General features: G+C 44.9%; 1 protein-coding gene and 1 pseudogene across 2 annotated transcripts in view; one reads left to right on the forward strand and one right to left on the reverse strand.

Annotated features, from left to right (window-relative positions):
- Positions 1-27,953, reverse strand: part of NEDD4L (NEDD4 like E3 ubiquitin protein ligase) — a 301,007-nt gene that overhangs the window by 225,979 nt on the left and 47,075 nt on the right. The window lies entirely within an intron of this gene.
- LOC120589343 (protein YIPF5-like) lies at positions 10,583-27,762 on the forward strand (annotated as a pseudogene).

Here is a 27,953-nt window from a genome sequence, read left to right on the forward strand (position 1 = left end):
GCTAAATCCTCGGGCTTCACACAGACCTTCAGAATGAGGCTCCCTGGGGCCAGGGGCCAACAAGCCGTGTTTACAGGGTCCCAAGTGATTCTGAAGCATGACAACGTTTGGAAACAGTGTTCCATTAAAACAAACAAGGGGGTATCGCAGAGTAGACCAGGCAGCTTGCACCGGTCCTTAGATTTCCCATTGGCAACTGGGCCGCACTGATGTCACCTGCAGGAACAGTTCAGTCCCCTCTCCCCAGGGAAAACCTGGATGCAAATATGAGAGAAGAGCCAACAGCATGTCTACATGCAGGGGACCTCAAATCTGCATTCCCAACCCTAACCGCCCCTCCTTCCTTCCACTTTCCCAGCCTTGAATATTTCCCGCCCTCTCTGAGCCGGCAAGGCTGGGAACAGTGACCGGGACACAGAAGAAAAATGGAACAGATCCTCAGTGTCTGCCTCAGTTCCTCTGCTCCATGGCCTTGCGGCTTCCCCATACCGCCATCGAGAACCACTCTGCGGGGAAAAACACACCGACACGTTACCAAAGGGGGCCGGGGTGGCGGGAGTGGGGAATATTTCCACTTTGATTTAATTTTCTATCACACCTGGGTTGTTGTTTTATTTCTTCTTCTTTTTCCAAAGAGCATTTATAATACTCTCCATACTAAGAAATTAAATTGTCTTCATGAAAAAGGTAGAACCACTTTATGCCACAACAGATTCTTTTTATGTCTTCCAACATTTACCGAATCTCGTTGATTCCTTCTATCCTATGGCATTGACTCTTTGATACTCAATTTCATCAAATATGGGAATAACATATTTGAATCACCCGCCTCCTGCAGTAACCAGTCTCTGCGCTGACCAGGACCAGGAACACTCACTCGGAGGTCCAGGTCACAGCAGCCTGAGGCTGTCCCTTGAGCATTGTCCCCCCTCTGCCCTTTCACACAGCCTCCTCTGTGCTCTCTAACCTGACGGATTTCAAACTCCAGTCAATTAAATTTCTATTAACACTTGACCCTATATGTCCAGTACTACTGAAATTACGAGGAAGCCTTGTCTAGGCTGCCCCCTTATACACACATGTACACACACACACACACACACACACACACACACGCTACAGTGAGTCTAGTCGCCAGTCTACCGTTTCAGCTTTCACCACCACCCCGTAAACTGCCATGCCCCAGTGATTTCTGTATTTTCACACTGATTCTAGACCCTCATATTTAGCAACCATTACTTGAGCACTGACTGCACCGGAAATTTAAATTGTTGATTCACCACAACTCATCCCTGACCTCTAGAAGCAAACCGCGATGCAGGAAACATCAAATTATAAACAGGAGGAGAAGAGGGCAGGCAAAGGGACCTGGAAATCTGGAGACCGGTCCTCAGTTCCCCACCTCCCACTCCCCCCGGCCCTGCCCCACCCCCACTTGGTCCTCCAGAGCACAAGCAGCAGTTCCTTTCCCTCGACGGCCCGCCTCCCCGTCCCAGGGGTCTGCATATCTAGGCATAATTTTAAGAATCACTTTAAGAGAGCATGTGAGGAATGCGCATTTGGCAAAGGAAAAACTCTAAAACATCAAAGTTGTTAGTCACCAGAAAATGACACTCAGGAACCTTATAAAATCCCCTATAGAGGTTTATAAAAGTAGATTCGACTCCAATCTCTCTGCCTGGTTGAGGCGCACCCTAAACTCCCTAACAAGGTCAAAGTTCAAGTTCTTTCACAGCCAAACACTTAGAAATTTATACTAATTTCCCTAGGGCAGGGAAATTAGAACCAAGGTCCCCAGTATGAAAACAGTGCCCTAGCCTTGGTGCCTGCCAGCCCTGGCCACCATGCAAAGACAGCCAGCCAGCTAGCTCACGAAGGGGCCTGCTACCTGAACACCTGGTACCCCTCTCAGAAACAGCTGTCCATGCCCTCCTCCTCCACTCCTCGTAAGTAAATATTCAAAGCGATCTAGCTACCTAAGGTCTAAAATGCATTTTGTCATCAGATAACTGGTGCTTTTCATTTTCTCCGTTTAAGCACTAGAAACAAAGGTGTTAAACCAGTATTTAAAATTTATCAAAAACACGCAGGTCAATGGCACAGGCCGGCAGGGCAAATAGCAGTCAACAGACTTACTGATTCCAGAACTAAAACATACGGCCCCCATCACATACAATGCTGCGTCATTCAGCTATTGACATTTAAATCGTTATCAAGTTCTTTTAATAGGCACATAATGAAACCATATAAAACCTCAAAAGAAAATCCACTTTTCCTCCAAAAACTTAATCTAACAATTCTACTCAATATTTAATATTAGAAAGAGCCTTACTCAGATAAACTGCACGGAAAAAAAATTACTATCCCCAGTAAAACTTCCTCACTATACGATTTCAGAGAACCATTCACAGATGTCATTTTGTTTCTTCAAGAAAACAAATTTGAACCTTTCGCAGTGTTCATACATTTTTAGCATTCATTTTCTTTTATCCCCCAAAGCATGACCATTTAAGAAAACCGACCATGCCCATTTTAGACTCATTCCTAAATAAAAGTTCACAACCCTGAGGTTTAAACCAAATCCTTCCAGAAGGAAGTAAACTAGGTCAACTATGTTAGAGAGGAATTAATTACCAGCTCAAGAATCCTGAGATAATATAAAATGACTACGGATGAATTAGCAGAGTTTTAAAATGCTCCAGGAAGGTAAAACCTCCTCCCCCACAAGGAAAAGTCTTACCGAATGGCATTAATTCCTTAACTGCGAGACATCTCAATTAGGAGAATACGCTAAACAGGGAAGGAGAGATAAAGCTGGAAAACTCAAGGGCATAAGCAGTTCTGAGGACTGTGCGGAAGTCCTGGCTGCCACCAGCGGTAATTTTCCACTGCCAGGTGGCAAGGAGAAAGGTGAGCTACTTTACCTAGACTCCCAGGGAAGTGCATCCCAGGTGCGCTCCTCTCTGGAAAAGCCATGCTCTTGTCCCAGCTCACTTCATGTCACAGGTGCCTAAGGAACGTGCCACCCGGACCCCATGTTCAGGTTCTCAGAGCCCAGCAGGTATCTCTCTTCAAAGAACCCAAAGAACTCCGCCTAAGGTAACGTCAGTTGTCAGCGTCCCTCCGCCTTCGGTAAATGTTTAGAGGGACACTCTGTCTTCACGTAACTCTTTTAATCGTTCACCTTTTCCCTGAGCAAATGCTTCCTCTTCCGTCATTTTCCATTTGCGAAATTACACAGCCGGATGTAAGGCTTCTCAGAAAGAATCTGCATTGTTTCACTCAATCAAGACAAGTACATTAGGCTCCTTGGATATACAAGGCCATTAATAGTGTATCTGTATTGTTTAGTCAAGGGACATGTAAATTCTCAACAAATGCTTAGAGAAATCAAATAATGAAATCCTAAAACACCAAAAAAAAAAATATTCACATTTCTTCTAAGAAAGATTCAAAAAATCCACAGCACATTGGTCTGTTTTTACAAAAAGCCATAAAATTAAGTCATTGTTATGGGCTGAACTGTGTGCTATCACCCCGCTCCAACAAATCCATATGTTGAAGCCCTAATCTCCTATATCTGAGAATGTGACTATAGTGTATTTGGAGAAAGGGTCTTCAAAGAGGTGATTAAGTTAAAATGAGGCTGTCAGGATAGGCTCTACTTCAATCTGATTGGCATCTTGATAATCAACACCCAACATTAAAGGTCTTCTTAGAAGTAAAATAATTAGAAAAAATAATGAAAGGTGAGATTTGTAATTTTCAAGCTCCTTTCACACTGCAGAGGAGATGTGAAATTCTCATTTCACTCTGGGCCGCAATGTTCCTTAAGTATCTGGCATCAAAATGCTAAGTGGAAAAATCTTTTCCTGAACACACAGACTTGGTTAAGCCAGTAATGAGAAGTATATTAAATGCGGTTGTTTCTGCAGAACAGAGTACAAGGTAAGATTCCCAAAACTCCTTTTACATAGCTTGAGTTTTAAACTCCACTTAGAAAACATTTGAGGTTTACAATATGTTTGAGCCCATTTGCCAAGCTATAACATGTCAGACAAAGGAATCCATCAATATCGGCTCCCGAAACACCCCAACAAGAAGATACAAGACATTCCTTCTGAAAACGGAGCAGAGTTATAGACATATATTAGAATCCGGATTTAAAAGTTCAAATTCCGTTAGAAATGTGAAAAAGAAGACAAAACAGTCGCCTGCTAGCATCACATTTATCTGAAATTTGCCATGACCATAATAACCTCCTACTTGCTTTCACAAAATAGGGCAGTACTGTTTTCACAGCTTCCATGAGTTTCGTCAGACGGCAGCCTGGAATGCAAGAGCTGAGCCACAGGCATGGATTCTAAGATTATTTCACGTGTTTGATTTGAAATTTAGAAATTGAGGACAGGTGAGGGACATTTTTCCACTATTCATATTAGCTACATTCAATCTAAATGTCATGTATATACAAACATACTATATATGTATTTATAACACTAGTCACATGGTACATGTATAACACTGGTAACACTGGCTAGAAAGAGAAACAGAAGTTCTTCATACAAATTACAATTATTTGGACACACAATCAGGAAACCAGAGTAAACACCATTGCCAAATGACGTGATCTAGTACTTAAAAGTTAAAAAAAGAAACAAAAAAACTGTAGCTCAACTCTTTAAATAAAGAGGCAATATTTTGCCTCATTTCCATCCCACCCCTGATGCGTTAGAGGAATTTTATTTTTATTCTGTAACTCAAGATTACTTATGTCACCCCCGTCCCAGCAAACTGTACTTGCCTCTCTGTGATACTGCACAGAAGTTCGTGTTTTCTCTCATCTGAATAATTTACGTTGTTTTCTCCCATAGCCTAACAGTGGAGACAGTAAGAGGTGCTTTTAACACACTGGCCCATCCCAGGCCCCTGTATGGTGATGGCCTTAATCACCAGCAGGACAGAGAGAAACTCCTGATGGGCTAATGAACACATATTGGAGCATCCGCCAAGCCCTGGACGCCTGTGAAATGACAGGCCAGCCAACCCCATATCCCCAACCAGCTCTCAGGAAAGCCTCACTGTCTCCCTCCCTCAGGAGGAAACTGAGGCCCAGAAGAAAGAAGCAAACTTAAGGAGAGCTTATGAAGGGGGAGCTGGGCCTCACACCCAGGCCTATCTGCCCACAAAGCCGATGCTCTTTCCCCATGGTGCTCCCGTCAGAATCACGTTTCACCGATTTGATGGCTGTCGGTAGCATGATAAAACCCTCGACGCTTCCTCTAAGGACTGCCATAACCTCAGAAGAGTAAGCAACCACTCAGAGCAAAGGCGGCTCCACCTGTTACATCGCCAGTGGAGACACGCCAGGGGCTGAGGGCTGCACAAAGCGATCATTCATTCATCCGCAGGGCTTTGCTGCAAAAAGGGGAACGGATGGATGACACAAAGAAGGCGTTCCTCCTCTGAGAAAAACACTTAAAATGCACCGCTAAAAATGGAAAGGAATCCTTTGCTCAGAAATGGACAAAAGAATCCACTGATCGCTATCCAGAGGAATCGACCTGATTGGAATTTTTACAGCACCTAGCACCAATCTGCATTTTTGTCACATGACTAGCAAACATGCTGTATATGTCCTCGTGCCGGTTGGACTTTGATTAGCGCTGGGAATTATAATATTAATCAAGTGAAAATATTCACCAACTGAAACTTTATATGTTCCTTGATTTCTGCAACTGAATCTCCCCGTTACACACACGGCCTCCACACTCTACCTGCTGCTGCGAGAATGCACGCTCTGCCCTTCACTGGATGGAGCCCTGTGAGACCCGGTGGAGGTGCCTAATCACTCCATCCACCTTCTGGATGCTCCAGTCCTATCCTAGGCCGCCCTGGACAGACCTAACCTGTGTCCCGGCCTCTGCTCTTGACCTCTTCCAGTACAATGAAGACTGAACCAGGACAATGGAACCAACATCTAAACCTGACCTCAACACCCTGTGGACAGCTCCAACTCCAGGAGCTGTATCTATCTACAAAGATCTGACCTTCACCTGTATGACTCAGCAACCCCAGCCCTCACTCCATTCCTTCCACCCCACGCTCAGTGCTGCAGCCACGCCCTCCTCTTGACGGGGTTCTGCAATTGCTTCATAAGCTTCCCCCCACCCGTCCGCAGAGGTTAGCAAGGAAGCAGATGCGTGAGCACAGCTGTTCTGAAGCAGATGCGTGAGCACAGCTGTTCTGAAGCTGAGCGCCGTAGACAGCTCTCTCGACTCAGCCAGGTCTACGTGGTTCAACCAGAGTGTAGAGTGACAAAGTTTCAGTTCATTAAGGGTTATATCTCCCAAAATAACCAACCAAGGGGACTGAAAGAAATGCAGTTGAGGGTCTCCTGTTCAGTGGGGGAAAGACAATAAGAAACCCTAGTATCCTCTCCTCCCAGCTCACCCCCAGAGTATGTGCAGCAGTCATGTGAAGACCACAAAAAGCATCCCAGCAGAACAGCATGAGTTGAGTCTGCAGAATCCCATGGCTGAGTACACTGACTAAAAGTACATGCATTTCGGCTTTAAGGGCTACATCAGCAACCAGAAGGCAAAGTACAGAGGACACAGAAGGACATCCAGAGAACGAGTGCACACTGGACTACAGGGACCCATGGCCTCCTGTGAAACGAGCCAGCGAGGTCCTCGAGGACTTGGGCATCATGCTGTGTGTCAGCCACATGGTACCCAATCCTGCCCCTTAGCCAAGGAATGAGAAGGGAGGGGTGAAGGTCCTTATTCCCCACATTATTTAATAATTTATCCAAAAGACTAAGTAAAATGGCTTGTGTCTCAGGCAGGTATCCAAACAACAGGTGAGCACGCGCTAAGCCCTCAGTATGGAGCACCCTTCCCTAAGCTACCCCAGCACACACCCGTGCATCCTGCACTGCCCTCAGAGCACCCACCACCCATTTCAACACAGTGAGAGCTGGTGGTATAGACACCTGTGATTTCTGACTCGTCGTTTGTTCTTTCTGAAGAGCTTCATGGGAGGGAGAGAGAGAGGGAGAGAGGGAGGGAGGGAGGGAGGGATAGAGGGAGGGAGGGAAGGAGAGAGAGGGAGGGAGGGAATTCACCCCAGCAATGGTATAGCATCACTTTAAGTGGTAATCTATCTCAGTATTTTTCAAAATGCAAGTCACGCAATCCATGGTTATGAAATCAACTTAGTAGATGCTATTTATTTAGGGAAATAAATCGGACAGAGTAAACCAGTACCAATAAACCAGAAAATGCCAGAAACTAAAAAAGAGAGGGACGCCATCCAACAGGGACTCCGATATCAGAGAGAAGGGAACTCCCAGGGCCACGGCAGGAGAGCCCAGGATGGGTACTTTAGAGGAAGAGTTGGGGAATATTTAAGCAAACAAACCAAAAAAGATAGAAAAAAGAGTTGTACAGCGACAGTAATCATAGTACACTACCTAGGTCACAGTTGGCAACATTTATATGGTCACCACCGGTAAACAAAGAAACCTGCCCTAACCAGTATCATGATAGAACAGGTATCGGATGGTGGGAGGGACTGGGGTGTACGGGGGAGAGCGAATTCTTTACTTCTGAAACGAGAATCCAGTTTGAAAATTCCAGTAGTAGCAACAGATCAGGTTTAGGATACCGGGAGATAAAAGCTAAAAGCAGCAATTAAAAGATGACAGTGGCTGCCCCTGAGAAGTGAGAAATTATATACATTTTAGGGCTGGAACTCTTGTCTTTCATGGTACCCTGTCAGATGCAAACCTCTTCCTGGCTTTTAAGGCCTTTCCCAGCTCAGTAACCAAGTCCCCAGGGTCACCTTCTTCCTCCTCCCAGACTCCTCCCCCACTCCTGCCCCCAGCAACTTCTTGTTCTTATGAGAACTTCCAGTCCAGGAGGCCCCCAGGCAGGCCCTGCTTAGTAACAAATAGAACTCAGGTCTCTGGTCTTTGGGTGGGATGAGCCTTATGATAGAGAATTCGGTTATTTCGTTTCCTATAATAACGAGTGAAGCCACGTAAAGACCATAAATGACACGGGATGCGTTTCTTTCAAGAGCATAACCCCAGAGCCCAGCCTGCACCCACGAGGGAACCTCGCACCCATCAAGGTAGAACTTTCATGGGAGTCTCTCTGCTTTTTGAAAGCTCCTATTGTTCAATCGCACTTTAAATAATTACATTTTTGCCAGATCGGACATCACATTACCCTTGAACTCAATGTAAATATCCAACAGTGGGTACCAAATGTTTAAGAAAAGTTTACATGAGAAATGATTTAACTTACTTAGAATCTTATCATTTCTTGATTTTTTTTTTTCCCGTGAATTTTGAGAAAATCGGGCTACGATTCCATTTTAGTGGCACACGGCACTAGCTAGGCTACTTGAGGAATAAAGTTTAGTGTTGAGTTGTATATTTTGAGGGAGTCAAAAAGAAAAAAAAACAAAACAAAACATAAAAATAGGCCCAAAGGAAAGTACTAGAAAGGTGCTGGGTCTGGGACAGCCACTCCTCACAACTGCCAAAATCTCAATTCCTGATTTCCTTGGCTTCTCTGGGTCCTTCTGGAATGGCCTTGACACTTCACTTTCCATCTACCTTAAATCTGAAAAGTTTACTTAAACCTCTTGTTCCATAAACCTTCCCCTTACTACTTCGAACCATACCGACAGGGTCCCTTTCCGTGAATATCCACTGTAATCACAGTCAGAAGCTCCCAGGTTCCCCCCCCATTCGCTCTCCTGCAAAATTTTAAACTGTGTGAAGACATCCCTGCCTCTGGAGAGAGAGGGTACTTGGTAAATAAAGTGTTTGCATCAGTCCCCCAGCGAGCAGACAATTTGTCTTTAAAACCACTTTATCTGTGGCTCAGTCAGGAAGAGATCAGCTCGACCCAGTGGCAGGACACCGACAAGGAGAAAATTCTGAGATGTTCTGAATTAAACTGCAGTGGCTGGAGCGTGAGAGAGAGAGAGACAGAACTATTAGTCTGCTACTGGCTACTCACCTCCCTGTGTGGCCTTTGGAACTTCGGGTTAACTTCCAGGTGGCTGTTTTCTCAGATTACTTCAGCTGGGTGCCATCGAACCAGGAGCCTCGGCAACTCACTGGCGCGTGGGCTTTCCAGGCTGCTGCCCACAGCTAGCCTGCAGGAGGACTCTGTGCCCACCCGAGCTGCCTCCGCTTCGCCTTCTCCCACCCCTTTGTCTGTAACTACTGTAAATTATTTTCAATAGCTTACATCTTTCTTCCCCCTTCTGCCTACTCAATGTGTAAAAACACGTGCAAACTCTGAGATGATGGACCGTTCTCTCCCACCTCATCATGCTGCTGGTGGTTTGCACTCCACGCCCAACGGCGACCTTTCACTTTTTATTTTTTAATTTTGCTAGCAATGGCCTAACAAACCCTTTCTTTTAAAAGACTCTCAGGTCACACGTAGCAACCTGGCCAGTTCAGGGTTTTATTTTTTTTTTTTCCTTCTTTTTAAGTAATAATTTTATTTATTTATTTTTAATTGAAGAAATGGTTTTAATTTTTTTGTCTACCTCCCCACTTGTCTCTGGTAACCACTAGTCTATAGTCCATGTCCATGGGTCTCTGTTTGTCCTGTTCATTTGTTGCTTTTAGGTTTATATCCCATATATAAGTGATATCATGTGATTTTCAACTTTTTCTGTCTGGCTTATTTCACTTAGCATGATTATCTCGAGGTCCATCCATGTTGTTTTAAATGGCAGTATTTCATCTCTTCTTAGGGCTGAGTAATATTCCATTGTATATATGTACCACAGCTTCTTTAGACAATCATCTATCATAGGACACTTCGGTTGTTTCCATGTCCTGGCCACTGTGAATGATGCTGCTATGAACATCAGTTTGCAAATACCTTTTCGGATATGGGTTTTCTTTGGGGTAAACATCCAGTAGGGGGATGGCTGCATCATATGGTAGATCAATTCTTAGTTTTTTGAGGAACCTCCATACTGTTTTCCATAGTGGCTGTACCAATTTGCAGTCCCAACAGCAGTATATGAGGGTTCCTTTTTCTCTGCATCCTCTCCAACGTTTGTTATTACTTGTCCTGTTGATGATAACTATTCTAACAGGTGTGAGATGGTATCTCATTGTGGTTTTGATTTGCATTTCCCTAATAGCTAGTGATGTTGAGCATCTTTTCATATATTTGTTGGCATTGCTTGCAAATATATTTTCCCATTCGGATGGTTGTCTCTTTACCTTGTTGACAGTTTCTTTTGCTGAGCAGAAGCTTTTTAGTTTGATGTAGTTCCATTCATTTATTTTTGCTTTTACTCCCCTTGCCTTTGAGGTCAAATTCATAATATCCTCTTTAAGTCCAAGGCCCATGAGTTTCGTTCCTATGTTTTCTTCTGTGCACTTTATTGTTTCAGGTCTTATATTCAGGTCCTTAATCCGTTTTGAGTTAACTTTGGTGTGTGGTGACAGACATTTCAGAGTTTTAAACTGAGCTTGGGGGTTCTCAGGGGCTGCCGAAGCTACTGCTGCCACCTTCATTTTTGATCATTTGCAATGTCAGGCTTTGATAACTTAAAACACGAATTTCTACCAGGCAAGTTACAACATCGATGACCGATCACAGCAGTCCCATGATGATGGAGGGAGTGGAAGACCCTAGAGCAAATCGTCCGCAGGCTGTGACTGCCCGCAGCAAGGCCGCTTTGTCCCTCCAGGCGTGACGCAGCCACAACAGCTAGGTTCCAGGCAGATTTCCCAGCCACCACAGGCACTCAACTACACCTCAGCCATTCTATGGAAACGACTTTGAGGATGAGCTGCCCTTATTAGAAGAATTAGGTATCGATTTTAACCCTATCTGGCAAAAAACACTAACGGTGTTACATCCATCAAAAGTAGCAGACGGCAGCACCATGAATGAGCCTGATTTGGCAGGAGCCATGGTTTTTCGCCTTGCCTTTGGAGCCATATTGTTAATGGCCAGCAAAATCCAGTTTGGCTATGTCTATGGGATCAGTGCAATTGAACGTCTAAGAATGTTTTATTAAACTTAATGAGTATGACAGCTGTTTCGTTTGTGTGGCAAGTGTCCTTGGATACTGTCTTCTTCCTGTGATCCTACCTTCCAGCTCTGCAGAGATTTTTTCTTTGCAAGGAATGGCAGGAATCATTCTCATCACCAGAATTATTGGACAGTGTAGTTTTTCTGCTTCCAAAATTTTTATTTCTGCATTAGCCATGGAAGGACAGCAACTTCTAGTAGCATATTCTTGTGCTTTGTTATACGGAGTCTTTGCCCCAATTTTGTTTTGTTTTTTTTTTTTTTTAACTGAATTTATCTGGGATGTGAACATCATTGAGCCAAATACACAAAAAGGACTTCGGACTCTTAAATCAAACCAGGAAACTGTTAAAGTCCAACTCTCGAGCAGATCTAACATGTGACGATTGGAAAAATAGAAGTAAACATGTACTTTTGTCTGTGGAGCTTTTGAACACTATATTGGGTTTACCTGCAATATAACTAGCTTTAAATGTTTGTGCTTATACAAATAAAAAGTACTATTTCTCTCCTGTTCCTTGCAGCCTTTGGAAAACTTTTAACCTTGCAAATTACATTACGATGTTTTTGATAGATTTTTATCAACTGTGAGAAACTAACCACAGAGCTGATAATCTTTCTTAAAAACAACCTAGTCACAGTAAAGAAGACACAAGACTTATTGAAGAAATATTTTTCCAAGGAATTAGGAAAGAAAAATTGCTTGTATTCTCAAGTCAGATGCACTTTTCAAGCAAAAAAAAAAAAGAAAGAAAAGAAAGTGATCCCAGTGTACGAGTTTGCACTTCAAAAAACTTGACATTTCTTTAAATTATCTCGTGGAATTTTTGCTAAAATTCGGCGATACAAGACATTCACAGTCTACCTTATTGTAGATATGAATTATGATGCCAGTTTTGATATCAGCATTAATAAAACTGACCTAGACTGGCCACATGGATATTCATAGTTGGATCTCCCTGTTTCCCAGGAAAAAGAGAATCACTAACTTTTTTGAGAAAAATATTTAAAATGTCACAGTTTTGGTATGGCGGGTATCAATGTCAAGTGCATTTGATGCTTATTAATTAAAATTTTCCAAATGAATTATTTTTAAGACTTTCCACCGTGGAAGTTTAAATTATTTTTAATAACACAGGGTATCATTCTTACGTGAAACTCCATTTTCTTCCTCTGCTCCCCGAAGTATTTCTTTGCCAGCTGACTAAAGTAGGAAACTGCTTCCCATAGAGAGCCAAAATTGACTTTAACTCCATAATAAAAACACATGAGACACCATCAGTGGGTGATCTGTTTTCTTCACTATTTACCTGCTTTACCTCTAAGACACAAAAAGTTTCAAACTGAGTTTACATTTATAATCTCTCTTTGATGCCCTAGTGGATGCAGGAAGTGACTAGTACTGAGTTTGCCAGTCCAACTACCTGTATTTTTTAGCCAGGTGGGGACCAAGCATTTGGGATCCTGGCTAACCATTCCAGGGAGAGTTACATCAATAAGCAAAATGAAAATCACGTGTCTTCTTCAGGAAACTGGGAAGCCGATGTGTAAATAACGTAGGATCTCCCTACATGAGACAGGCTTCCGTTCTTCCCACACTTGGTCTGGCTTCCCTCTTATAAAGTGTGACCCTAAGACAAATACAACAACCCAACACACCACGGGGTGAAGGACATCCAAGTCCACGCACCAGGAATACCAATGAAGAAACCTTTGTAAATGTGCTAATTCCACAAGAAAAGCCAAGAGCCAGTGGGGAATTTACTAGAAAGAGGTTGGCTGCAGCCAAGTATGCCAAAGGTTAGTTTTTGTAGCATGCCTGAGACCACAGCTTGGAATTTCAGTATGCACTGACAGAAGCTATGTTAGGTGAGATGGCCTCCAGCTCAACATTAATTGATGATCAGATAGAAAGGCAAACAGAAAAGAAGGCACCTAAGTCAGAGGCTCAATGTCCACGTTTATGACACACTGCAATTTAAAAAGCACGTTCCCTGAATGAGGGAGAATATCATTAACTACAGCATGAGGCCAACCTCAGGACAGATCTCAAGATGCTGGGTAAATTCGCCTTGTCATCGTCCCTTCTCCCCCCTTTCTGGAAGGCTCAACATACCCTTCACCCCTCTTTCACTCATTCATTCATTTTTCTGCATTCATTCATCACATATTGTCTAAAGGCTTACCTACGCAGGGGTCATGGCTGGGGTGAATATTAGACAAATAAGTCCAGTCACTGACTTCAAGGCGAGAGAAATAGACAAGCAGGCGATTCCACGAGATGTGAAATCCTGGATTTGAAGATACAAAAGGCATAGTCCCATCACAGCAACTCTTGTTCCAAAAGGAAAGAAAAAGTAATTCTGAAATTTCGCTTAGGAAATGGAATTGCTCTGATTGACTGGGGTGACACATGAAAGCAAAACTGAGACTATGAAGCCTGATTCTCTACCTCACATCCTCATCCCCCAAACCAGGAGAAAATCAATACCTCTCTCCTAGACTTGCTATGAGAATTAAACGAGCTCATACTCTACTTGTAAAGCACTTAGAACATGGAAGAGCATAGAGGGAGCGCTTCACATGCTAGCTTTGTAATCATCATCATGAAACGCACATGAGGCCATCTACTGTGCCTGAAAGGAAAATGGTAACGTTTGCTTCATTGTGAGTATTAGCACAGTGAGAAAAAAAATCAACTTGCAATTTATGGGTTTAACTCATTTAAATATATATACTTTTTTCCACATACATGTAGGTGCACACACATACTCAATGCTAAGATATGAGTTCAACTCCTGACCCAGCCACTTCAGTTGGACACCGGCTGTGCACGAGCTTCTTTATATTCCTCGGAGCCCAACTTCATGTACAAGAGGGAAGCGACATCTTCCTCCCAAGGGCAAGATTCCAGGAGGGGCTACAGAAAACCATGTTGAGCCTTGGAGCTGTGCAAACAAACATAGGGAAGGGAAAACAGTGGGCGTAGAAACTTTAGGATCTCGTTCTCCTAATTATCCCTTTCCTCGAAGCTTCCAAATGGTAACTAAACAATGACCGTTTAAGCATATAAAACCGTAAGAATCTCGTTAGGGTCAAAAGCTTAGACTCTCCCACATAAATAAGAAAATATGTCCCAAGTCTCAGCTGTTACTCATGTTCCATACCAGGCACGTAAGGGAGGGGAAGCCACACAAGAGCATGGAAAACTGAAATCTGCAAAGAAACAAGGCATTCTATCTGGTTTTAGAATGCACACTATGGTTTTTAAAACCGATATTAACCTCCTAAATATGAGTCAACTAACATTTGGTATTTGAGTGCGATGATTTCCTAGTTGACTTGTCTGATCTCTCGACACATGAAGGATCTCAAAGCTCTATCATATCCGTTAAAATCACTTTCCACAGACCACCTTTTAACTTTTGACATTTTTCACAAAAGTTTTTGGTTTTGAGTTCAAATCACGGATATTCTCATCACCTTCAAGAAACAGATCAAATCAAAACAAAACCAAAGAACCAAAGAAAAATGCTGACTGTTTGTTTCAACTTGACGGTGCCATGGTCCTCTAAGCTCAGAAAGGCGGCTAGGATCGGCTTGAGCACCTGCTGCTCGCCAAGTGCCATGCACTTATTAACTCTTTAAACTTCATGACAACTCTAAGTCATATGATTCTGCCACCTCATGGATGCGGAATATGACAATTGACTTGTTCTGTTTTCTTCTCACTGTTGATCACTGGACCTCAGGAGGCGGAGCAGCCACGGGTGACCATGAACTCTTTCACTGGACTTTGTGTCATGAAGCACAAGCAACTGGCCAGACAACTTTCTCAGACGTTCTCTATCAGCAATCTGGGCTGAGCCAGCCACCTGCATGCAAGTCCGAGAAAATGATAAAGCACAAGACCTCTTTTGAAATCTCACATGGATAATCTAGATCTTTTATTATTTTGAAAACAAATGCCAGAAAACCTAACCCCCTGCCGAGTTCCCCCTCTTTTAACAACAGAAATCTCGTACATGCATGACAGGCACTTCGTAGCTCGGAACTAACTGGATGTGCGCGGCAGAGTGGTTACTGTAGGCAGGAAATCATTAACTGAGTACAGTGAGCTCGCTCTCAGTAATCCAAAGGCCGAACTCAGCTGGGAAAAACAAAAGCATCCCAGCCCTTGACATCCAAGGGACCGCACTGCACGCTCCAGGCATTTCGATGTACTGTTTGGCCAAAGTGCATGAAGCAGGGAAGGTTTTTAATGCGCTCAATCTCAACAGTACAGAATGATGACAGCGGATAATATCTAGCCATACCTGCCTGCAAACCCTGGAAAGGCAACGCCAGGTCTCCCACCTCAATCCCTGGTCAAGTGGTAACAGGAGAGAACAAAACTAAGGGTATCCGATGGAAGAGGGAAATAAAACATGATTTCGGTTGCATTTTGTTATTTATATTATGGAATCTATCATTTTGGGACTCAAAACTTCAAGGAGCCCAGACCCTCGTCAATGTTATTTACTCAGAGGCAGCTGGATACATAAACTCCCATTCCCCCCATCAAACAATTTCAATGATAGGGTTCCTTCGCCTGTTACATTTCTTGGGATAAAAACAATTTTATGACCAACCACAACCAGGGATGTTGAAATGAATAAATCAATCAATGGAAAAGGTACCATATCTTGAACTTTCATGCAGCCAAATCACTGTATGTAAACCTAAAAGGGCACTGCCTGGAGAACTTTCTGCAATGCTGGGACTGTTGTACACACTGTTCTCTACGGTAGCCACCAGCTACGTGTGGCTACTGAGCACTCAGAATGTGGCTAATGCAATGGAGGACCTGAATTTTAACTTTCATTCTGTTTCTTTTACTCGACTAGCCTTGTGTGGCTAATGCTCCGTCATCAGCGGGTGCAGCTCTAATCCTCGGGAAGTGGTGGAGATGCCAGAATACACGGTCTGTTATCAGAGAAAAGCAAAGCAGCATCAGGAGATGAGCAGAGAAAAAGGTCACATGAGCAGCAAGAAGTAGTCATCCAGGTGTCACCCATCCTGGAAGGGAAGAGGACAGAAACATCCTCATCAGTCAACAAGAAGGTAGGACAAGGCCACAGGGCAGGTACCACCCTAAGGTGCTTGGGAGATGGTGAGCAAAACCGCAGAGCGCCGTGTCCTCAGAGGGCTGACACTCCTGAGGGGGTGACACACGGCCACAAGGAAACCAGCTCATTTCAGGCAAGGTGAGCACTACACAGAACCCTAAAGCGGGTGACTGACTGGGGAGAAGACTGGCAGGCAATGCATAGCGGACCTTCTCAAAGCTAAAGGGACGCAGCCTCACGAAGCCCTAGGGGAAGAGTGTCCTGAGCAAAAGAACAGCAGACAGCAAGTCCCTGACACTGGGCTCTCCTGGTGTGCCTGCGGGCAGAGGATGCCGGGGTGGTGAGCCCTGAGCCGAGCAGTGGGACAGCCCCAAGCAGCTCCTGAGCACCTGAAACCGGACTGGCCCAAACTGAGATGGGCTCTAAGTGGCAAATACCCACCAGACTACAAACGCCCTATTAAAAAAACATAAAAGATTTCATTAATATTTTTTTTGAATATCGACTACATGTCTAAATAGTATTTCTAGTATAATGAGTCAATGAAAACATTAAAAATTATTTGCACCTGTTTACTTTTGAATGGGACTACTAAAAAAGTTAAGAGTACATACATGGCTGGGATTCATGGCTCATATTACCTTTTACTGGCAGAACTAGAGCAGAGGAGAGTGGAGAGGCTCGGCTAGGGACTCGTGGAGGATCGCTACAGGGACTGAGAGCCATGCCTGTGCCTGGGCTTTTGACCCAAGCGTGATGGGCCACTGGGGAAGTGATGTGATCTCATTTCTACCGTGGTGAGATCATTCCAGCTGTTCCACACAGATGAACTAGAGGTAGGGGGAGAGGGGAAGGAAGGCAGGGAGCCCAGGCTAGAGATGATAGCTCGGCTAGTCTCCTTTCCCAAGGGCAGTGTCCTCGCTGAGAGACCAGGCTTAGAAGCACATCACTTAAATTTGTATCTTATGCTGTGCAGAAGCTTTTTAGTTTGATGTAATCCCAATTTATTTTTGCTTTTACTTCCCTTGCCTTTGAAGTCAAATTCATAAAATCCTCTTTAAGTCCAAGGTCCCTGAGTTTAGTTCCTATGTTTTCTTCGATGCAATTTATTGTTGCAGGTCTTATATTGAGGTCCTTAATCCATTTTGAGTTAATTTTGGTGAGTGGTGACACACAACAATCTAACGTCATTCTTTTGCAGGTGGCTTTCCAATGAAATGTATTGGATTATATTAACCAATGTCACTATAAAAAAAAATTAATTAAAAAAATAAAACAAAAAAATTAATTAAAAAAAAAAGAAAAGGAAATAATTGGTAAGGTTAAAAAAAAAATTGCATCTTCGTTCCAACACTTAGAAAATGAGTGACTACGAACAAACTACTTAAGTTCTCTGTGCCTGAGCTTTCTTATCAGTAGGGACAGGACACTAACGACCTTCTTCTACAGCTTAATATTCTTTTTCAAATGCTTATAACAGTGCCCCTCATAGAGTAAGCATTCATTTTTTTGTGATTATTATTGGATGAGGAATAAGAAGATGATGAATGAGGTTTTCAACTAAAACACTGGGTAAGAGCTCGTACCTTTTAGAGATGGTGGCCAAGACTTGGAGATGGGGAGGGGGACGAATTTGGGAAAGAACAGAGGTAGTTCCACGTCGGCCACGTTAAGTACGACATTCTTGTTGATCACACTGAGGGAAAGTCAGATCGACAGCTGGTTCTCTAAGAAAGACTCATCGGCTTACACGAAGCGCTTACAGCTTTGGGCTGAAGGAACCATTCTGAGACAGTGCACAAGGAAAAAAGAGGGTGGGGACAGACCCCTGGAGCCTGCAAACAGCTGGAGGCCCAGACGCAAAGGAGGAACCAGAGGGAGACTCAGAAGGAATGATCAACGGGCAACATGGAGGACAAGCCAGGGCTTCAGGGAGGACAGAGTCAGCTGTCTCGATTGCACCCCAGGGTTGAGGATGACAAGGGCAGACCATACGTGCGTCTGACCAGACGTGGGTCACCAGCGAGGCTCGTCCAGGATGGTGTCGTGGGCACCGATGTCTGGCGTCCCATTGGGATTAGCACCCTCTAGTACTTGCAAAAAGGATAACTGGTCGCCCTAGTCATCAGGGTAAGAACAGACATGGGACAAGCTCGAAAAGTGGAAGTCGCCAGTGGGGAGAGCAGCATCTATTCTCTGCAGGTTGCTTTCTATGATGTGAAACACAAAAGAGCGGAATGACTGTAGAAGGGACACAGGACCTTTAAGGACATTTTAAAAGAGAACTGCTCTGAGGCCTGTTTTTATGCCATTTGGAATGATCCGGAAGAAAGGAAGGAAGGCACGATCCAGGAGAAGAAGGATTACCCGCAGGAGAGTCATCCCTGGTCAGAGAAGACTCCTTGGGGAGAGAAGGACAGCCTGAGCAAGAACAGGTGATGCTGCGGCTTGTTGTAGGTGACAAAGACAGGTAAGAAGGTGGAACCGGTGCTGAGATCTGGCCATCTGATGGCTCCTTTTTCTCAATGAGACGAGAAGCAAAGGAAAGGGGGCGGGAAGCGTGAGAGAGCTGAAGAGAGATGAGAGAGTGTGGAACAGTCTTCTCACGACTGGTGAAATTACTTCCAAATTTTAGTAAGATGGCTGACAGATGCCACAAATGTGACATGAGTCCATTCAGCACAGTTTTGGAATAGTCAGAAAATGAGTTCCCCTGGGTAGAATCTCACTGGGGTTGACAAGACGGATCAAGGTAGCTGGGTTGTTTACAAAAGAAAATCAAGAAGTCTGTGCTGCAGAGAGAAGTCACCTCCTCAGGGACAAGGAAGGTGACAAGTAGGGAAAAGGTGATGGGGTCCACAGATTTGCAGACTCTGAATTTTGAAGCGAGAGCCTCAAGAAGGAAGGGTGGGAATGGAAAGTCGTGGCGTGAGATGCTTTAATCACAATTCTGGAGGGTAATCAGGTCAACGAGGTCTAAAGAGTCACTAAGATGAGGTGGAAACGGGCGTTTGGAGCCCAGGAGGTCAGGACTGAGAGGGAGGCCAGGTGGCTGGTCAGCAATGTGCACGCTGAGGTGTCCGGAAATGGTGGGTGGAGACTGTGAGGCGGGGGAGGCATTCGTCGGTGACTGAGGACCGATGGCCAGGAGACAGTGACAGAACAAGTTGGGACAAGGGGTGCAAGCTACCGTTGACAACGTGAGTTTCAACGGGAGCTGAGGTCTGAAAGAGGGGGAGAGAGAGGTTCGCTGGAAATAGCAACAGGGAAAAATTGCTCCTGGAGGACACCGTCACTCAGGAGCAGTGCCCTCTGGGGACAGCCATCCAGGTTTTCATTAGGGCGAGGAGGCGACAGAACATTCAGGAGACAGAGGACATGGGGACTCTGCTAATGACAGAGGACCCAAAGGGAACAGGTGGACACACGGCACAGCCCACGCAAGCAGCTACTACCACAGGTGTGGGCCACTTCGAAGCTGGTTTGGTGGTGAACGACGAACCAGTCCGCAGCACCACGCACACCTCATTTGAAAAGTTAACACAAATTTCGAGTCCCTTAGACAGGTCAAGCTGGAGACCTAAAGGTAATAGAAACTCCAGACCTCACTAAAGTATGCTCTAGACAACTGTTAACAACTGAATACAGCCAACCCTGTCCACTGGCTTGCTGGCACATACCCACCACCTCCACTCCAGCCACCCAGCAGGACGGCAGCTTTAAAGCAAAGTCGGCCACCACTAGAGGGTGACACAGCCCAAAGACTTCAGCCACTGCCAGGCATTAATTTTTAAAAAAAACAAAGCTCCAAGCAGGAGCAGACGCTGGTTAAAATTTCTCTCAAATTCAAAATTCACTTAGTTCATTTTTGAAGATGGCATACTATAAGAACACAGACATACCATGCGTATGGCTATGACATAAAGGGTCTCAAAGGCTTCACACTAACCTGGCAAAGTGAGATGGCAGGGGGTTGGGGGAACGCACACGCACACAAACACACAGGCTCACTTTCACTTTTCTGACTATGTGTATGCTGGTATAACTTTAGAATGCATGAAAGAGCAGAAGGTACATTATAGTAAATTTATCGCGCTCAACAAAACTTGAAGGGACAAAGTAACAGAAGGCACTATTCAGTACAGATAAAGTCTGCACAGCCCCGTTCAGATGGGATTGAAAACCCATCTCATCTAAGTATATATTTTCTCCAGGACGAAAATAAGGCCACAAAAGATTAATAAGTAATTTGCTCAAATAACAGGGGCAAAATTAAAACTCCCAGCTCTCACACACGATCCTAATACATGGGAATCCTTTCTTAGTTCCGTCCTCTATTAAAACAACAGCATTTCCTGTTCAGTCATCGATTCACTTCTCCAATATCAGTCTCACCTCTCTTCTCTCCACTCCCCACCCCCCAAAAAGAGGGGAAACAGAGGAACAGCATGACTTCCTTAGGTTAAATTTAATTTTAACTAATATTGGTTGATGCTTTCATCTCTTGATGGAAAACATCATAACCACTCGATTAGAAAATACAAACACTAAAAACCGACCTGGTCCTTATCTTCAAATTATCTGCAGCTTATTAAAAAAAAAAACAACAACACAAGGGGAGTATGGTAATAACCATCCAAGTACAAAGGGATTCAACAGGGGGTAAACTTACATCTGTGGGACTGGAAAGTAGGAAAGGAACTTTTCAAAGGGACGGACACTTGCTGAGCGCTCACTATGGCTGGGCACTGTGCTAAGAGCAGCTTGTGCTGTTAGCGAGTTCGCCCTCACAAAACCCGAAGTGGGAACTGATGAACTTCCTTATGGAAGAAGGGAAAACCCAGCTGGCCAGTGAGTAGCAGAACAGGGTTCTGCCTAACCACCTTCTCTCATCGGAGCCCTTGGCAAGCGGAATGAATGATACCATCTCATCGGCGATGCATATTCATTCCACTGCCAGCCCCTCTCTGTCCCCGCTGTCTGGCTTTCGCGAGATTCGGAGTTTTATTTGGGTCATCCAATCTGGCAAGCATCGATGCAGGCAGAAAGATGGTTCATGGGCCCAGGTGCTGAAGAGAGCAAATGAAGGAGGGACCCAGAGACAGGAGACGGTCACACCTTGGCAAGAAGAGCATCTCCTCCTCAAACGGTTAGCAGGTAGCGGGAAGATCTTCAAAGATGGTCAGGAGAGACTGCCAGGGGCCATGTTCTACGATGCAGTTGCTGACAGTGCAAGTGAGGGCTGGCTGGGGAGCAAAGAGCAGACCTTGGTTCTCAAGTCTGGCTGCTTCTTAGAAGCTTTGAAACACACCCAGCAATGCCCAGGTCTGTCTGAAATCGGGACTTCCAGGCATCCATACAGTTTCAAACCTCCCCCAGGTGATTCTACTGTGCCGCCAGAACTCAGAAGCACTGGGCCAAGCCGACAGCTAGGACGACTGAAATCAGGCAGTAATAACGAAGGACGGGGGGCGGGGCTGCAAATTCCCAAACGTAGTCCCGCCAAAGTCAGCAGCGGCATGCACTTGTTATAAAGCCACACAGCTCAGCTTGGTGACACTTGCCAGCGATTTTCTGCCGCCAGGAGCAGAGAGAACACCACCACAGGGTCATCCAGGACAGCAGGTGATTGGGTCAAGAGTAGAGGCGTATAGAGCGGGTGCAAAGGCCCTGGGGCAGCAGCTGATGAAGGAGTCCAGGCTGAATATGAACGTGAATGAGGCCAGATTAAAATCGCCCGACGGGGAGAGTCGGGGAGGCCCAGGGCCACGTTGGGGGCAGGCGGGGGGCGTCAGAATGGCCTGATATCTTTTCAACATATGGATGTCCTTGAGCCTCACACCTTCCCTCTGCACCCCTACTATTCTGGTGCTTGCGAAGGCCTCCAAGGTATTCTGGTTCCCCTGACCTGCTGGGGACACCAGCCGGGAAGGTGCGAACGAACGAGAAAGGTGAAGCACAGGGAAGGATCGGGCGGGAAGACCGCGGCATGGAAGAGCTCAGGGGCACATCGGAGCATCTTCAAGAGAGCAGGAGCTTGGATGAAAGGGAAATACGACTGGTTTATTCCCACGAGAAATGATGAGGCCGGTACGTTAAACACCCATCCATGGGGACAACAAAGGCCCTGAGGATGACACAGGAGTGTGGCTGAGGATGACACCGGAGGGAGGAGTACAGAGATGTGACCCCAGGAGAGTGGTAGCAGGCGGGGAGAGCTGAGGTCAGGGTCTTCGACAGACACTTACTCAAGCTGTGGGCCACAAGTGACCCACGGTCAGCGCTGGAAAACAGTAAACTGTCGGCGCCCTGAGCCTTCACTGGAGGGAGGGAGGGAACAGCGTCCTGAGGTGGCAGTTATTTTACATGGAGGAGCAGTAGCTCCCTCATCTGGAAAATGAGGCAATTGGTCAGATTCCCTTCAGCCCAAAAGGTCCATGGATCCTAAGTACTGCAGGACATTTGGAAAGACTGGATACAAAAGATGATTTGGCCAAAAACAACAATCACAAAACAGAAGAAGGGATACAAGTTCCTCGAAGAGTCAGCACACCTGGAAAAGGGCAGGGCCGTTTTAAGGCTGTTTTGTTGTTTTTTATTAAATCAAAGGAAGAGAATATTTAAAATGAATCTGTCATAACAAGAAAAAAAAACATTTTCTAACTATAAACAAATGATTTTTAGCACAATCATTGATGAAGCGGAACTTCTAATTATACCAGTAAATGAGATGAAAAATCACGATTCAACGGTTCAGTCCTTGGCTATTCACAATGTTTTAGCTGAGAACACCGAACACCGGGTCAGCAGCCTCAGGCTACGGGCACTGTGAGCACCAGAAAAGCAATGGTTAACCCGCATGCAACATTGTTAAGTGAATCGAGCCGAGTACAACAGAGGAAAGCAGATAGTGATAACTAACACCTTCATGGACAAATCCGTGTGTTCCCTGACAGAGCAGAGGTGAATTATGAGTCACAGCAAGTTTTTGGCTGATTGGAACTTTCTGTAATTCTTGTTGTGCTTCCGGGAATAGTTCATGAATGAGAAGGGAAGTGACTAGTTAATGATGCTGGAGGAAGCAAAGGGTGGCAGGGTTGCGCAACCTCAAGATCAAGTACATTCTTTCTGCTGGATTGTCATTCACGACAGCTAAGTTTGGAGGAGATATTCTAAAAAGAGGGAGGGAGGGAAGGAGGGAGGGAGAGAGATACCTAAAGGAGAGGCAGCCATTATCCACAGGTTAGGAGAGAAAAGGCCTGTACTGACAGCATTAATAAAGAAGAAAGGAGACGTTCTGTACCTGTCACAGGCGAGGCTGTCGGGGTAGCCAGGAACCACACGCGCATCATTTCAAACTCATTTGAAGATAACTGTAAAGTAATGAGAATGATTTCTCATACTTACAGACCCAGTCTCATTAGCTTACAGTTTTGGCATTCCCACCACGATATGGCTGCCCAATAGAGCCAAAAGTGGCAGGCTGCTTCCCAACTCCGAAGACTATAAACAAAGACTAACGTGGCTGACTTCCCAACTCAAAAATGTCTTGAAATCAAATCTGAACGTGATAAAAAATGAACTGATTGCAGATTACCTTGAACATAATTTATTCTAGATGGTAACAGAATGTTTTTCCTGCTTGAAAGCAAACTGGGCCTGGATGTATTCTTGCATCCTTAATAATATATGAGCTGATTTAAATTAGCATCTGGAACTATGACCTTAAATGTATCCGGGAAAAAACACAGCCCTCAGAGAAGGAAGAGGCAGTTCTACAAATGCTTAGGACTAGGAAGACCTAAGTTTCTTAATTCTTGGGTCATTCTTCAAGTATTTACTACACACTTGACCTCTCCTAGGTATGGGGAGCTGAGCATTGCTTCTTCCCCACTCCCGGAATTTCTTTCTAGATGAAGAGAGCCCCGACCAGCACACTCCTGCTTCACTCACGCTCACCCGCTCCACCCAAGACAAGAAATGGTAGCCTTGGCTTAAGTTTGGATAAGGAACCGACTGTGCTAAGCCAAGCCCCTTCCTCTGGTTCCATCTTACCTGCCATACAGAGATCTGTCAAAAGGTGGACTCTCTACTTGGGGACGCAGCCTGGGCCCGTGCTGGCATTGACCAAGGTGGGCATGGCGGGCTGTTGAGTCTGCCTGATCCACATCACCAAATCCACTGGCCTGGCCATGTTAGCCACATTCTCCTGCATCAGCTTTAGTACTGATAAAGACGACACTTTAGTCCCCCTCTGCAAACTCTTCTGTAATTTCTCAGATGGGTGTTTTCTCTGGGTCCCCTTGAACCCCAGCACTGTGCTACAACTGTAGAGGGCAGAGTTTAGAGGCCAGGGGGTGGCCCTAAATTTAGAGTGCAAAGACTCATTTGGAGAGGATATTTTCAAATGCACATTCCTGAGACCTGGGCCCATAAATTCCAATGAAGTGGGCCTGAAAAGGGGCTCAGAAATGCCTACCTTGGAGAACCGCAGCTAAACCAAAACCACATTTTGAGAAAGCCTTGGGGAAAGTTCATGGATCTCTTTACTTCTAAGCTTAAAAAACACAATATGTTAGTAACAAATCTGATTTTCCATTCCTGAATGAAGCGATTTTATGGTCGATTCGGTGACCCACAGAAAATGCTCACAGGACATGAAGACTTCAAGTGAGAAATCCGATTCTGAGTGTGCCAGAACATCCAGACATCCAGTTCATCGCTGTGTTCGGTCAGATGCCAGCCTAAGTCACCTACAGCCCAAGGAGATGCACTGTGGATGGTGCCTGGTGCTCGTGCAGTCACGGAGACCATTGAGGGGGGACACAGCAGTTTGGGGGAAAATCTGGCAGTACTAAGTATGATCGAGTTACCCGAAAATCCTTAGGTCTGAACACATGTCACCTACAACAACCCCAATGTCCAACCCGAACCTGAGTTAACAAATGCAGAGTGTGGTCCAGGGCCTGCCGGAGAGACAGACTGCATTGATTTTTCTAACCTCTTAGCAGAGGGAAAAAAAGAATCACATTCCAAGATCTATAATGTCAAGATTGCACAAAAGGTGAAGTTAAAACAAAACTTACTAACTTTCTATTAATAATATCCGTGGATGTGCTATCGTTTATCAACGTTTGGCTCACATCCCAACTGTCCCAATCGCATTAGTGACCGCCAGGCCCAGGATGTACATTCTCTCCATTTAGGGAGCTATTGAACAGAATTAACAGTGAAAGTGTAAGTCCTCCTTTCAAAGGTCCTAAAACCCTACTTCCTTTCTCAGGGTCGCAGCCCCTCCCCCACGCAAACACTGGAGATGAAAACCCGATTATTCCTTAGGAACTTCTATAATTATGACGACCCTTTAAATTAATCTTGAGAAAACTCCTGGGCTGCCCCTGTAGTATTTTAATATCCTGCATTCGTAAGGAAAAAAAAAAACACATATAAAGTCACTCTTCATATTTCCTAAACAAACTAGCCTTCATGAAAGACCTGAACCTAACCAGATAATTAATTCCATCTCCCCTAAGACTGCTTTTAACTATAAATGAATCCCAGTGGGGCCTTAACCACATTCCTAGAAGGTACTTCCGCTCCGTGATTTTAAAGCGTCTACTGTGTGCCTAGAACGGGGGGTGGGGGAATCTAAGGTCAACGTCATTAGCAATCCATGAGCCAATTTCCTAATGTCAGCCTAAGATGAAGTCTACCCCAGTGGTAAGCAGAATAATGGCCCCCAAAGATGTGCACATCCTAATCCCTGAGACCCAAGACTACCTTCGGTTAAATGGAAAAGGGAAATTATAGTTGGTCATCAACTGATCTTAAAATAGGGCGGTCATCCTGCGTTGCTCAGACGGCACAACAGAATCATAAGGGCCCTTACGTGGAAGAGGGAGGCAGGAGAAGAGTGTGAGAAGGGGCGACCATGCAGGAACGGTCGGAGAGATGCCACGTGGCTGGCTTTGACAATGGAGGAAGGAAGCCATAAGTCAAGTGCTGTGGGCTACCCCGAAGGTGGAAAGGGCAGGATGAGGGGCCCTGCCCCTAGAGCCACGTTGGACACAGCCCTGCCAGTGAGACCCTCGTGGGACTTCTAACCTACGGAAATGTACGATAACAAATCTGTGCTGTTTTAGGCCACTAAGTTCGTGATGATTTTCTACAACAGCCATAGGAAACCCGTCTTTGATGCTACCGAATGTCTGTGGCTCCATCCTCCAAGTGGCACAAAGACGTCTAATTATGTTAAATGCTATACGAAAAGACATGCTGGATTCTAAAAAGGAAGAGAGAAAATGATAAAGCCTTCAAAGAAAAATTTCCCAATTGATTCCGACAGAAAAAAACACCTTTACCCTAAAAATACTACCCGACAGCAAACTGTCACTAGAAGCTGCGCTTCAGCTCCCCATGAAAATAAACAACACAAATCTGCCCAACTGTTAGCGACTTGTGAAAACACATTTTCTAATTTGGGTGATGAATCTGAATTATGAAAGGATCACTCAAATACTTGTTGAAGAGAAAGTATGGCCCTCGAAAGTTCAAAATGGTTTCTGCCCGGTCTTTGCCAGTGGGTTTTCAACAACAAACATTAAAGGAGATACTCTCTCAGGGCAAGCAGGCAGTGGGACTTGCTGTTGGCAGGAGGGTGTGCATAGCCTCGGGGAGAACAAGGGGTAAAGCAAGGATGCTAGAGCCCCAAATTAGTCTCCGCTCCAACACCTCCACCTGTTTCCCAGGCAGGTAGATTTCCAGCCTCCCTGACTGGGTTTAAAGCTTGTCTCCCCACAGAAATGCCACTCTCACCCCAACTGCCAACTATTTGACACACAGCGACCAGAGCGATCTTTTTTTTTAACTGGATGATGCCATACTCCTGCTTAAATTCCTCCGATGATATCTCACTGCACCATTTTTTTTTTACTATTATTAATTTGGATTTTTATTGAGATGCAATTGGCGTATAATATTAGTTTCGGGTGTACAACATAATAACTTGATATACGTATATACTGTGAAATAATTACCACAATAAAACTAGTTAATATCTGTCACCTCGCAGTCTCTCACTGCAGTTTGACTAATGTCTAAATTATCAGCACATCTACGAGGCCCTGCCCATCTGGCCTCTACCTGGGGTCTCCCATCCTCCCAGAGTTCCCACACTCCAACCACACTGACTTTCAGTTCCTCTAACCTGCCAGAGCTTCCTTCCCTCAGAAACTCCCTTCCACTGCCACAGTGTCCTTCCCTCTGTGTCAAGGCCCTTCCCTTCCTTTAGGTCTCAGCTGAAGAGTCACTTCCTCACAGGTCTTTCCTGACATATCCCTCGCGGAAAAGTAAGTAAAACATGGGAGCCCCATCCTTCTCCCACAGAGAACCTGTTCCTCTCACAGCCCTGTTTTAATCTGTAACCCCATATGCCTTTATTGCTTTAAGGTCTGCCCCCCAAATACACCCGATACCCCACGAAGGCAGGGACCCTGCTCAACACCACAGACCAGTCTCTCAGGAAGGCGTGCTGGCTGACCATGAACCAGAGGGCTCAGTCCTAAGAATCGCACCCATCTTGAGAAAGCATGTGGCTTTACAACACGAATATTCAAATATATATACTGAAAATAATTTGATTTTCCCTACCACAAACTGAAGTAGGCTAAAGGATGAAGACAAATAGGAACCATCACCAAAGTTCCTCAGTTAAGTGAAGAGATCCCAAGTGATTTTTGTGCTAAGACATGATTAA

This window comes from Pteropus medius, unplaced genomic scaffold (assembly GCF_902729225.1).
Source record: "Pteropus medius unplaced genomic scaffold, Ma_sr-lr_union100, whole genome shotgun sequence".
Lineage (NCBI taxonomy): Eukaryota > Metazoa > Chordata > Mammalia > Chiroptera > Pteropodidae > Pteropus > Pteropus medius.